This window comes from Lagenorhynchus albirostris, chromosome 16 (genome assembly GCF_949774975.1).
Source record: "Lagenorhynchus albirostris chromosome 16, mLagAlb1.1, whole genome shotgun sequence".
Taxonomy (NCBI): Eukaryota; Metazoa; Chordata; class Mammalia; order Artiodactyla; family Delphinidae; genus Lagenorhynchus; species Lagenorhynchus albirostris.
Window position 1 is genome coordinate 61,883,087 of NC_083110.1, and position 13,516 is coordinate 61,896,602.

Genomic DNA, 13,516 nt, shown 5'->3' on the forward strand with positions numbered 1-13,516 from the left:
CCAGACCGCTACTCTGTTCTGCTAACAATCCACTTAAACTGAAGCCAGATGCCCTGATTCGTTTCTGCCATCCCCTGTCCTGCAGGGTCAGCCCTTGCTGACCTCCCAACCCCAGGAGCCTCAGGAGAGTCTTATTCATAAGAAACTGATACTGATGATTGAGGACATCCAGGGGCTGCCTGGATTATGGACACAAGACTGACTTCTGGGGGAGTTGAGGAAGATGGCGGAAGAGTAAGATGCGGAGATCATCTTCCTCCCCACAGATACATCAGAAATACATCTAACACGTGGAACTGCTCCTATAGAGCACCCACTGAACATTGGCAGAAGACCTCAGACCTTCCAAAAGCCAAGAAACTCCCCACCTACCTGGGTAGGGCAAAAGAAAAAAGAAAAAACAGAGACAAAAGAATAGGGACGGGACCTGCACCTGTACACCAGGGAGCTGCAAAGGAGGAAACGTTTCCACACACTAGGAAGCCCCTTCGCAGGCGGAGACTGCGGGTGGCGGAGGGGGGAAGCTTCGGGGCCGCGGAGGAGAGCACAGCAACAGGGGTGCGGAGGGCAAAGCGGAGAGATTCCCGCACAGAGGGTCGGTGCCGACCAGCACTCACCGGCCCGAGAGGCTTGTCTGCTCACCCGCCGGGGCGGGCGGGGCTGCGAGCTGAGGCTTGGGCTTCCGTCGGTCGGAGCGCAGGGAGAGGACTGGCGGCATGAACACAGCCTGAATGGGTTAGTGCACCACGCTGGCCGGGAGGGAGTCCGGAAAAAAGTCTGGAGCTGCCGAAGAGGCAAGAGACTTTTTCTTTCCTCTTTGTTTCCTGGTGCACGAGGAAAGGAGATTAAGAGCGCTGCTTAAAGGAGCTCCAGAGACGGGCGCGAGCCGCGGCTAAAAGCACGGACCCCAGAGACAGGCATAAGGCGCTAAGGCTGCTGCTGCCGCCACCAAGAAGCCTGTGTGCGAGCACAGCTCACTCTCCACACCTCCCCTCCCGGAAGCCTGTGCAGCCCGCCACTGCCAGGGTCCCGGGATCCAGAGACAACTCCACCGGAAGAACGTACAGCGCACCTCAGGCTGGTGCAACGTCACACCGCCTCTGACGCAGGCCCGCCCCGCATCCATGCCCCTCCCTGCCCGCGGCCTGAGTGAGCCGGAGCCTCCGAAGCAGCAGCTCCTTTAACCCCGTCCTGTCTGAGCGAAGAACAGACGCCCTCAGGCGACCTACACGCAGAGGCGGGTCAAAATCCAAAGCTGAACCCCCGGAGCTGTGCGAACAAAGAAGAAAAAAGGAAATTTCTCTCAGCAGCCTCAGGAGCAGCGGATTAAATCTCCACAATGAACTTGATGTACCCTGCATCTGTGGAATACCTGAATAGACAACGAATCATCCCAAATTGAGGACGTGGACTGTGGGAGCAAGATAGATTATTTTTTTCCCCTTTTCCTGTTTTTGTGAGTTTGTATGTGTATGCTTCTGTGTGAGATTTCGTCTGTATAGCTTTGCTTTCACCATTTGTCCTAGGGTTCTGTCCGTCCGTATTTTTTTTTTTAACTTAAAAAATTTTTTTTTCTTAATAATTATTTTTTATCTTTTATTTGAATAACTTTATTTTATCTTACTTTATTTTATTTTCTTTTATCCTCTTTCGTTCTTTCTATTTTTTCTCCCTTTTATTCTGAGCCGTGTGGATGAAAGGCTCTTGGTGCTCCAGCCAGGAGTCAGTGCTGTGCCTCTGAGGTGGGAGAGCTAAGTTCAGGACACTGGTCCACACGAGACCTCCCAGCTCCACGTAATATCAAATGGCAAAAATCTCCCAGAGATCTCCATCTCAACACCAAGATCCAGCTTCACTCAATGACCAGCAAGTTACAGTGCTGGACACCCTATGCCAAACAACTAGCAAGACAGGAACACAACACATCCATTAGCAGAGAGGCTGCCTAAAATCATAATAAGGCCACAGACACCCCGAAACACACCACCAGACATGGACCTGCCCACCAGAAAGACAAGATACAGCCTCATCCACCAGAACACAGGCACTAGTCCCATCCACCAGGAAGCCTAAACAACCCACTGAACCAACCTTAGCCACTGCGGACAGACACCAAAAACAACGGGAACTATGAACCTGCAGCCTGCAGAAAGGAGACCCCAAACACAGTAAGATAAGCAAAATGAGAAGACAGAAAAACACAGCAGATGAAGGAGCAAGGTAAAAACCCACCAGACCTAACAAATGAAGAGGAAAGAGGCAGTCTACCTGAAAAAGAATTCAGAATAATGATAGTAAAGATGATCCAAAATCTTGAAAATAGAATAGACAAAATGCAAGAAACATTTAACAAGGACCTAGAAGAACTAAAGAGGAAACAAGAAACGATGAACAACACAATAAATTAAATTAAAAATACTCTACAAGGGATCAACACCAGAATAACTGAGGCAGAAGAATAGATAAGTGACGTGGAAGATAAAATAGTGGAAATAACTACTGCAGAGCAGAATAAAGAAAAAAAAATGAAAAGAACTGAGGACAGTCTCAGAGACCTCTGTGAGAACATTAAATGCAACAACATTCGAATTATAGGGGTCCCAGAAGAAGAAGAGATAAAGAAAGGGACTGAGAAAATATTTGAAGAGATTATAGTTGAAAACTTCCCTAATATGGGAAAGGAAATAGTTAATCAAGTCCAGGAAGCACAGAGAGTCCCATACAGGGTAAATCCAAGGAGAAACACGGCAAGACACATATTAATCAAACTATCAAAAATTAAATACAAAGAAAACATATTAAAAGCAGCAAGGGAAAAACAACAAATAACACACAAGGGAATCCCCATAAGGTTAACAGCTGATCTTTCAACAGAAACTCTGCAAGCCAGAAGGGAGTGGCAGGGCATATTTAAAGTGATGAAGGAGAAAAACCTACAACCAAGATTACTCTACCCAGCAAGGATCTCATTCAGATTTGATGGAGAAATTAAAACGTTTACAGACAAGCAAAAGCTGAGAGAGTTCAGCACCACCAAACCACCTTTACAACAACTGGTAAAGGAACTTCTCTAGGCAAGAAATACAAAAGAAGAAAAGGCCAACAATAACAAACCCAAAACAATTAAGAAAATGGGAATAGGAACATACATATCTATAATTACCTTAAATCTAAATGGATTAAATGCTCCCACAAAAAGACACAGACTGGCTCAATGAATACAAAAACAAGACCCATATATATGCTGTCTACGAGAGACCCACTTCAGACCTTGGGACACATACAGAGTGAAAGTGAGGGGATGGAAAAAGATACTCCATGCAAATGGAAATCAAAAGAAAGCTGGAATAGCAAGAGACAAAAAGGACACTACATAATGATCAAGGGATCAATCCAAGAAGAAGATATAACAATTGTAAATATTTATGCACGCAACATAGGAGCACCTGAATACATAAGGCAAATACTAACAACCATAAAAGGGGAAATCGACAGTAGCACAATCATAGTAGGGGACTTTAACACCCCACTTTCACCAATGGACAGATTATCCAAAATGAAAATAAATAAGGAAACACAAGCTTTAAATGTTACATTAAGTAAGATGGACTTAATTGACATTTATAGGACATTCCATCCAAAAACAACAGAATACACATTTTTCTCAAGTGTTCATGGAACATTCTCCAGGATAGATCATATCTTGGGTCACAAATCAGGCCTTGGTAAATTTAAGAAAATTGAAATCGTATCAAGTATCTTTTCTGACCACAATGCCATGAGACTAGATATCAATTACAGGAAAAGATCTGTAAAAAATACAAACACATGGAGGCTAAACAATACACTACTTAATTACGAAGTGATCACTGAAGAAATCAAAGAGGAAATCAAAAAATACCGAGAAACGATGACAATGGAGACACGACGTCCCAAAACCTATGGGATGCAGCAAAAGCAGTTCTAAGAGGGAAACTTATAGCAATACAATCCTACCTTAAGAAACAGGAAACATCTCAAATAAACAACCTAACCTTGCACCTAAAGCAATTAGAGAAAGAAGAACAAAAAAAAACCCAAAGTTAGCAGAAGGAAATAAATCATAAAGATCAGATCAGAAATAAATGAAAAAGAAATGAAGGAAACAATAGCAAAGATCAATAAAACTAAAAGCTGGTTCTTTGAGAAGGTAAAATTGATAAACCATTAGCCAGACTCGTCAAGAAAAAAGGGAGAAGACTCAAATCAATAGAATTAGAAATGAAAAAGGAGTAGTAACAACTGACACTGCAGAAATACAAAGGATCATGAGAGATTACTACAAGCAAGTCTATGCCAATAAAATGGACAACCTGGAAGAAATGGACAAATTCTTAGAAATGCACCACCTGCCGAGACTGAACCAGGAAGAAATAGAAAATATGAACAGACCAATCACAAGCACTGAAATTGAAACTGTGATTAAAAATCTTCCAACAAACAAAAGCCCAGGACCAGATGGTTTCACAGGTGAATTCTAAAACATTTAGAGAAGAGCTAAAACCTATCCTTCTCAAACTCTTCCAAAATATAGCAGAGGGAGGAACACTTCCAAACTCATTCTACAAGGTCACCATCACCCCGATACCAAAACCAGACAAAGATGTCACAAAGAAAGAAAACTACAGGCCAATATCACTGATGAACATAGATGCAAAAATCCTCAACAAAATACTAGCAAACAGAATCCAACAGCACATTACAAGGATCACACACCATGTTCAAGTGGGGTTTATCCCAGGAATGCAAGGATTCTTCTATATATGCAAATCAATCAATGTGATACACTATATTAACAAATTGAAGGAGAAAAACCATATGATCATCTCAATAGATGCAGAGAAAGCTTTCGACAAAATTCAACACCCACTTATGATAAAAACCCTGCAGAAAGTAGGCATAGAGGGAACTTTCCTCAACATAATAAAGGCCATATATGACAAACCCAAAGCCAACATCATCCTCAATGGTGAAAAACTGAAAGCATTTCCACTAAGATCAGGAACAAGACAAGGTTGCCCTCTCTCACCACTATTAAACATAGTTTTGGAAGTTTTAGCCACAGCAATCAGAGAAGAAAAAGAAAAAAAAGGAATCCAAATCAGAAAAGAAGTAAAGCTGCCACTGTTTGCAGATGACATGATACTATACATAGAGAATCCTAAAGATGCTACCAGAAAACTACTAGAGCTAATCAATGAATTTGGTAAAGTAGCAGGATACAAAATTAATGCACAGCAATCTCTGGCATTCCTATACACTAATGATGAAAAATCTGAAAATGAAATTAAGCAAACACTCCCATTTACCACTGCAACAAAAAGAATAAAATATCTAGGAATAAACCTACCTAAGGAGACAAAAGACCTGTATGCAGAAAATTATAAGACACTGATGAAAGAAATTAAAGATGATACAAATAGATGGAGAGATATACCATGTTCTTGGATTGGAAGAATCAAGATTGTGAAAATGACTCTATTATCCAAAGCAATCTACAGATTCAATGCAATCCCTATCAAACTATCACTGGCATATTTCACAGAACTAGAACAAAAAATTTCACAATTTGTATGGAAATACAAAAGACCCCGAACAGCCAAAGCAATCTTGAGAATGAAAAATGGAGCTGGAGGAATCAGGCTCCCTGACTTCAGACTATACTACAAAGCTACAGTAATCAAGACAGTATGGTACTGGCACAAAAACAGAAATATAGATCAATGGAACAGGATAGAAAGCCCAGAGATAATCCCATGCACATATGGTCACCTTATCTTTGATAAAGGAGGCAAGAATATACAATGGAGAAAAGACAGCCTCTTCAATAAGTGGTTCTGGGAAACTGGACAGGTACATGTAAAAGTATGAAGTTATAACCCTCCCTACACAAAAAATAAACTCAAAATGGATTAAAGACCTAAATGTACGGCCAGACACTATCAAACTCTTAGAGGAAAACATAGGCAGAACACTCTATGACATAAATCACAGCAAGATTTTTGACCCACCTCCCAGAGAAAGGGAAATAACAACAAAAATAAACAATTAGGACCTAATGAAACATAAAAGCTTTTGCACAGCAAAGGAAACCACAAACAAGACCAAAAGACAACCCTCAGAATGGGAGAAAATATTTGCAAATGAAGCAACTGACAAAGGATTAATCTCCAAGATTTACAAGCAGCTCATGTAGCTCAATAACAAAAAAACAAACAACCTAATCCAAAAATGGGCAGAAGACCTAAATAGACATTTCTCCAAAGAAGATATACAGATTGCCAACAAACACATGAAAGAATGCTCAACATCATTAATCATTAGAGAAATGCAAATCAAAACTACAATGAGATATCATCTCACACCAGTCAGAATGGCCATCATCAAAAAATCTTGAAACAATAAATGCTGGAGAGGGTGTGGAGAAAAGGGAACCCTCTTGCACTGTTGGTGGGAATGTAAATTGATACAGCCACTATGGAGAACAGTATGGAGGTTCCTTAAAAAACTACAAATAGAACTACCATACAACCCAGCAATCCCACTACTGGGCATATACCCTGAGAAAACCATAATTCAAAAAGAGTCATGTACCAAAATGTTCACTGCAGCTCTATTTACAATAGCCAGGTGATGGAAGCAACCTAAGTTCCATCATCGGATGAATGGATAAAGATGTGGCACATATATAAAATGGAATATTACTCAGCCATAAAAGAAACAAAATTGAGATATTTGTAGTGTGGTGGATGGACCTAGAGTCTGTCATACAGAGTGAAGTAAGTCAGAAAGAGAAAAACAAATACCGTATGCCAACACATATATATGGAATCTAAGAAGAAAAAAAAGATCATGAAGAATCTATGGGTAAGATGGGAATAAAGACACAGACCTACTAGAGAATGGACTTGAGGCTATGCGGAGGGGGAAGGGTAAGCTGTGACAAAGTGAGAGAGTGGCATGGACATATATACACTACCTAACGTAAAACAGATAGGTAGTGGGAAGCAGCCGCATAGCACAGGGAGATCAGCTCGGTGGTTTTTGACCACCTAGAGGGGTGGCATAGGGAGGATGAGAGAGAGGGAGACGCAAGAGGGAAGAGATTTGGGAACATACGTAAATGTATAACTGATTCACTTTGTTATAAAGCAGAAACTAACACACCATTGTAAAGCAATTATACTCCAATAAAGATGTTAAAAAAAATGCACTAGGATGCTATTACCGGGTTGGGCGGGCCCGGTCGGGGAGAGGTTTGTGGGTGAGCCTTGGGTCCTCCGCCCGCTGAGGAGACGGATGAGGATGGGCTTCCTCTCACGGGGTCAGACATAGACCTGACTAAGGGGCCAGCTATTCAACAGAAAAGAACGGTGGCATTTCTAAACCAATTATTGGTGTACACTATACAGTTCCTCAACCCCTTTTCTACAGTTTGTGAGGAGAAACTGGCAGATCTTTCTCTTCATATCCAGCAAGTTGAAACAACTCTCAATATTTTAGATGCAAAGTTGTCATCTATCCCTGGGCTAGATGATGTCATATTTGAAGTATCTCCTATAAGTGTCACTAGGATCACAAATGAAACACATTCTGAAACCACTTCAGAGCAATCACAGAACAGTTTACAAGACTCTGGACCACGGGAAAGTGAAGTAACACCAGAAAAATATCTTAACTGTAGCCAAGGACATAAGATACACCAGATATCTCAAAATGGTTCAAGTGGGTGTTCCAGTGATGGCAATAAGAAACAAAATGATATCGGAAGGACTAGACCCAGATCTTCCTGAGAGGCCAGATGCCTCAGTGCCTGATGTAGAAGGTGAAAAAAATACAGAAGAAAGTTCAGACAGCGAATCTTCTTTTAGAGACTAAGCTTAATTTTTATAACAATTACATATACATGTGTTGGTGCACATTTACATTCTATAAGAAAGAGAGCCTGAACTTTAACTCTTAGTCATAAAAGCATCAAATGGCTACATTTCCACCACCAAGCTTCCTCTGTGAAAAAATAAATAAAGCATTTATAATTAAAAACAATAAAAAGACTGACTTGTGACATAATCACTGATTGGAATCTTTAGGTTACACATTTCACCTATGGGATTGGGCCAAACACAATCTAGATTTTTTTATGCCTCTTTAGATACTACATTAAATTCAAGAAGCAGCCACTCACCTGTGTCAGTCCTGCCTCACCAGTCCTTTCCAGGCTTGCTTTCTTCTTCCTTCCCACTTAAGTCTCATGATGCATCATGACTGAGCGGGACATCCCAAACCAAGCAGTTTTTTCCTATTTGCAATAATACCGTGGACTCTCATCAGTTAAAAACAAAAAACAGAAACACGCTTGGTCAAGTGTGCTTGTATATAACAGAACCACAAGGCTTCATTCTGTGTTATTACTTTTCACACCATGGGCCAAAGTGAGGATGGAAGATCTTGCCCTGCAGTGAGGGCACTGGGAAGAAACTTCATTCAGAGGCATGAGAATCAGTAAGGAAGCTAATCTCCAATGGACTGAGCCATGTCTGTATCTACAGTTTTCCTGCAGCCCTCTGGGTGCTGTATGAGCTGCTGGGTTTCAGATTACTCCGTGCTGGTATTTGGAAAACACTTCCTCTATATCCACTTGTTTAACAAAGTTAGTAGCAAATATCAGTTCTTTCCTCTGGGACGGCTTAGGTGGCCTAACTTCCCCACGTACCACGTCAAGTAGGGTGAAAATAGTAGGTTACACTATTTGTGTAACTCAGTAGTAAGGGCTGAGGCAGGATTTGTTGTGTGCTTTCAAAAGAATGATAACTCTTTTCCTTGTGTAAACTCTTTCCCACAACTATATTTGCAGTAGGGAACTGCAGGAACGTGCAATTTTTCTGTTTTAAACCATCTCCTATTTGTGGCTTACCTGGAGGAGGGCTGGAGGGGAGGGTGGTAGAGTGGAAAAAGGAGTGGTCATATCCATTAGGAGTCCTGGGTTGGAATTCTGACTTTACTACCCTACTGGCTATGTGACCTCGGACATGGGACTTAACCTTCCGAGACCAAGGTTTCTGCATGATTTAAATGAATATGCTACCTTGAAGTATTTACATGTTTAAATCATTTATTCCTTATAACACAGCAAGTGTACCATCCATCACCACCTGTGTCTCCTCTCCTTTTGTAGCTCACTGTCCCCTACTTGTATCAAATGCCTCCCATCCTCTTATCCCACAGCCCGAACTCCCTTGTAACATGTTGCATACAATTAAGAGCCTAAACAGAAGAAACAATACTTACAACACATTTGAAAATACATCTAGCAATTGGGAATGCTATAGTAGGTAGACCAAATAACGTTCTGATTGTTTCTCTGCCATATTAAAAAAAAAAAAAAAAAGATTTCAGTAGTTACCTATGTGCACACATCTGAATAATGAACATATTTATATTATATTTATACTGTAAAATTTTATTAATCATGTTCATGTGTGTGCGTATATATACTTGTACAATACATACAAACACAGTTAGCAGAGTTATACAGTTTAAAAATTTTAAACATTTGAAATTTCGTGAATTAAATTGCAGGTACCATAATAGCAAAATGTTTTCATCTCAATATAAATATAAATTGATAAAAATGAGATGAAAATTGTATTGCTCTAGAAAAGCTATCTTTAATTTACTAAAGATATTTAAGTATATGCCATCAACAATTTTGAACTTTTCTATGAACTTTACATATTATATTAAACATAGAACTATTCACAATTATATAATTAGCATAATAAACAAATATATTTTAGATTTACTCCATATTTCTTGTAAGTTTTATTTAAAATAGCATTTTTTCTGACCATATAATATATGTTCATTTTAGAAAAAAATATAGAAAATATCCAAAGATATGAGAATTTTTAAAAACCTGACATTTTACAAGCTAGAAATAACCAGTGTTACTATATTTTAATCTCTCAGTCTGTCCCTATTTATTTTCTGTACGAATTATTTTCATACTATGTGAAGTCTTAAATTCTGCTTTCTCTTGGCATCACATGAGACTTTTCTCAGGCCATTAAATATTCCTTAGAAAAATAGTTTTACTGGAAGCATTCTACTTTATCATATAGATAAATATAGATATATTATGATTTATTAATAAATTTATAAATACTGTTTACTGAATTCTTTTCAATGTTTACATTGGCAAGAAGCTTTTATCAAGATATCTATACATGCATCTATTGAAATATCTTAGTATTGTTCATAGAGTGGCTTCATTATCTAGATAACTTAAGCTTATTTTAAATATTTTAAAGCTTTCTTTACTGGTTCACTTTTCATGGAATACCTTATAAATACCTTTCATACCTTTTCATACTGTCATCTTCTTTAACAAAGAGTTTTGGCCACAGTTGAACATTCTTTGGGCCAAAGTCGTATTTCTAAATGTCATTTGTTGTGGTTGATGGAAATTGAATGATGCTCTAAGGTTTGTAGAGTGAGGTGGCTGCCAGTCTCCACTGCAGAAGTCCTCAGGCTAATCATGATGGTGAGGAAGGGGAGGATTGGTACTATTTTCTTATCTTTTATCTCTGCTATCAAGTGAGACTTCTTTCTTCTACCAGTATATCCAAACTACTTGGGCTCACGGGCCCAGCCGCTCCGCGGCATGTGGGATCTTCCCGGACTGGGGCACGAACCCATGTCCCCTGCATCTGCAGGCGGACTCTCAACCACTGCGCCACCAGGGAAGCCCTCAAACTACTTTTTAACTAACATTTGAATTACTGTCAGTTCTGCTATAAAACTTTTTTTGAAGATGTAAATATTTTTTCTAATGTGATTGATATATTAGGAAAAGATTTCAGGATAATGCAAATTTTGTGTTTGCTTATGTGTGATTTTGCCAATGAGAAACATTAGGTGAACAGAGAAAACTATACCCAAATGAATTTAGCTGTGTAAAAATACACAGAACACGTATACACACACACACACACACCACGCAAACATCCACCAGTGATCTCCATTTGCCTCTGTGTTAAGAGCCACACCATCCAGTTAGTAGCACAACCTTCTGCCAGATTTCAGATCACTCCTTCTACCCCTTTAAAATAACCACAAGCTGTAAGTAGTCAGGGCTCACTTTCACAAGAAAATGTCAGGTCCTCTTCAAGATAAGTATTTTATTTGTGTATTTCTTAACCACTGAACAGTGTATATGTCTCTGAATGGCTGGTTCCTTTTCAGCTTTTGCAACCCAGCAGGACCCTATGGGGCTTTCCCAGAATAGACCCCCTCTTCCCATGTCTTCTACTTGCCTTTGTGTGTAGAAAAACTTTAGTCAAAGAATAAGTTTAATCAGAGACGTGAGAAAATGCAGAAAGAAAGGGAAACTGTGAAGCAAGACAAAATAGTAACAATTCAGCCATTAAACAAAGTCAAGGACTTTTAGTGCCTTCTCAAGGGCTATAGACATTCTGAGCCACGTTCTTTGAGCTGTTTTGCAGATAATGAAACCTCCACCAGGTGGAAGAATTTAACTGTATGCTGCCCACAAGCACGTAGACCCCAGACCCATCAACCAGAAAGTTGATGATGTTGACTCCTGATTACCTCACCACCAACCAATCAGAAGAATGTCCACGAGCTGATCACATACCCCACAACCGCCCTCCCTCACCCTGTTTTTAAAAACATTTACCTGAAAGCCTTCAGGGAGTTCAGGCCTTTTAGGCACTAGCTGCCTGGACTCCTTGCTTAGAGCCCTGCAATAAACACTGCACCTTCCTTCACAAGCTGGTGTCAGTAGATTAGCTTTACTGCACGCGGGCAAGTGGACCCAAGTTTGGTTCGGTAACATTTTCAGATCTCAGAGAAGCCAGGGACCCTCTCCCATCCCCAGTTACTCTGCTCCCTGTTATGTCTTTTTTTTTTTTTTAACCTGTAAATATCCTAAAATATTTATTTAAGTAGGATACCATTGTATATGTTATCTTAAATTTTATTATTTGTCCCTATTAGAATATATGCCCATGAAGGCAGATATCAGCCTTGTTCACCATTGTATTATCATCACCTAAAATGTTTGTACCACATATGGATTAATAATTATTTGTATTTTATAAACCAAAGATCCCTTCTCATGTATTTAACATGGGAACTATAACAGTTATTTCTTTATATATGTCCATCTGGAATTAATTTGAGATTCCCCCATTCTGAAAGTGTGAGCCTAACATGCATTTTCAAAATACTCTTAATCTCTAAGAAATAGGAAAACAAATTACATCATGATTCAGAAACCAAACTTAGGCCTTTGTTTTTCATGCTACTTGCTAGCCAGTTTTATTTTTTTTTCTAAACTGCAATTATTTCACTTAAATTAATATCTAAGAATAGCTCCCTGAATACAGCAACTTGAGTGGCAACAGAGAGGAAGGGCAAGGACATGCTGATTCTTGACAAACGACCAACTGAACATGTAATTAGAGGTGCTAGCTAGGTAAGGGGAGTCGGACCAAGAGGCCACCTCAGAGGTCTTTGCTAAATGAAGTGGACTTGCTCACCACACTAAATTGAAAATCACACTAAACTGAAAAGGGCTGAGTTTCAGCAAACATTTATCTAGTGCCTCCTAATGGTGATGTCCAGTGCTGTCAGCTGGAGGCTGAAGGAGTGAAATGAAAAATAGAAGAGCATAGAATTTGGTGAGAAAGGTGTAAAAGGACATACGTAAACATAATGCCACATTTTATTTATTTTTTAACATCTTTATTGGAGTATAATTGCTTTACAATGGTGTGTTAGTTTCTGCTTTATAACAAAGTGAATCAGCTATACATATACATATGTCCCCATATCTCCTCCCTCTTGCGTCTCCCTCCCTCCCACCCTCCCTATCCCACCCCTCTGGGTAGTCACAAAGCACAGAGCTGATCTCCCTGTGCTATGTGGCTGCTTCCCACTAGCTAGCTATTTTACATTTAATGCCCCATTTTAAATATGCGTTGTTTAAAGGGGGATACGTGAAAGAATGGCACCAAGAAAGGAACGCCGACTATTTAATAAGTGCCTTTGGGTTGAAGGAGATTTGTTGGGCTTGATGTGGGCAGAACTTGAGCGAGGTGCTGTGCCAGTCACCCGTCTGTGTTCTCAAGTCCCCTTCCCACTCCTCTCCCCCTCCTCCTTGTTCTACTTAGTAATTCAGAAAACTACATTTCCCAGGCTCCACTGCCCACTGGCTTGGGCTGGGAAACATTGGCTGGAGATGGGAGGCCTGGAGCAGGTTTCCCTTCCCCCTCTTCTCTGCTTGGGCAGCACTGCTGGCAATGGCCATGTCTCCTCTGCGGCTCCAGCTTCTGCCAGAAACATCCTCCCTGACTTCAGCTTCCATCTGGTGGTCCTGGGTCCTGGGCTCTAGGGATCCCTTTGTCCTTCCAGCCCAGGGAAGATAGAGCCTTCCTCTTGCTGCTCATCTTGG

General features: G+C 40.3%; 1 pseudogene; it reads left to right on the top strand.

The window, feature by feature from the left end:
* Window positions 1–7,917, top strand: part of LOC132506945 (WASH complex subunit 3-like) — a 124,978-nt pseudogene extending 117,061 nt beyond the window's left edge.
* The last annotated feature ends 5,599 nt before the right edge of the window (window positions 7,918–13,516 follow it).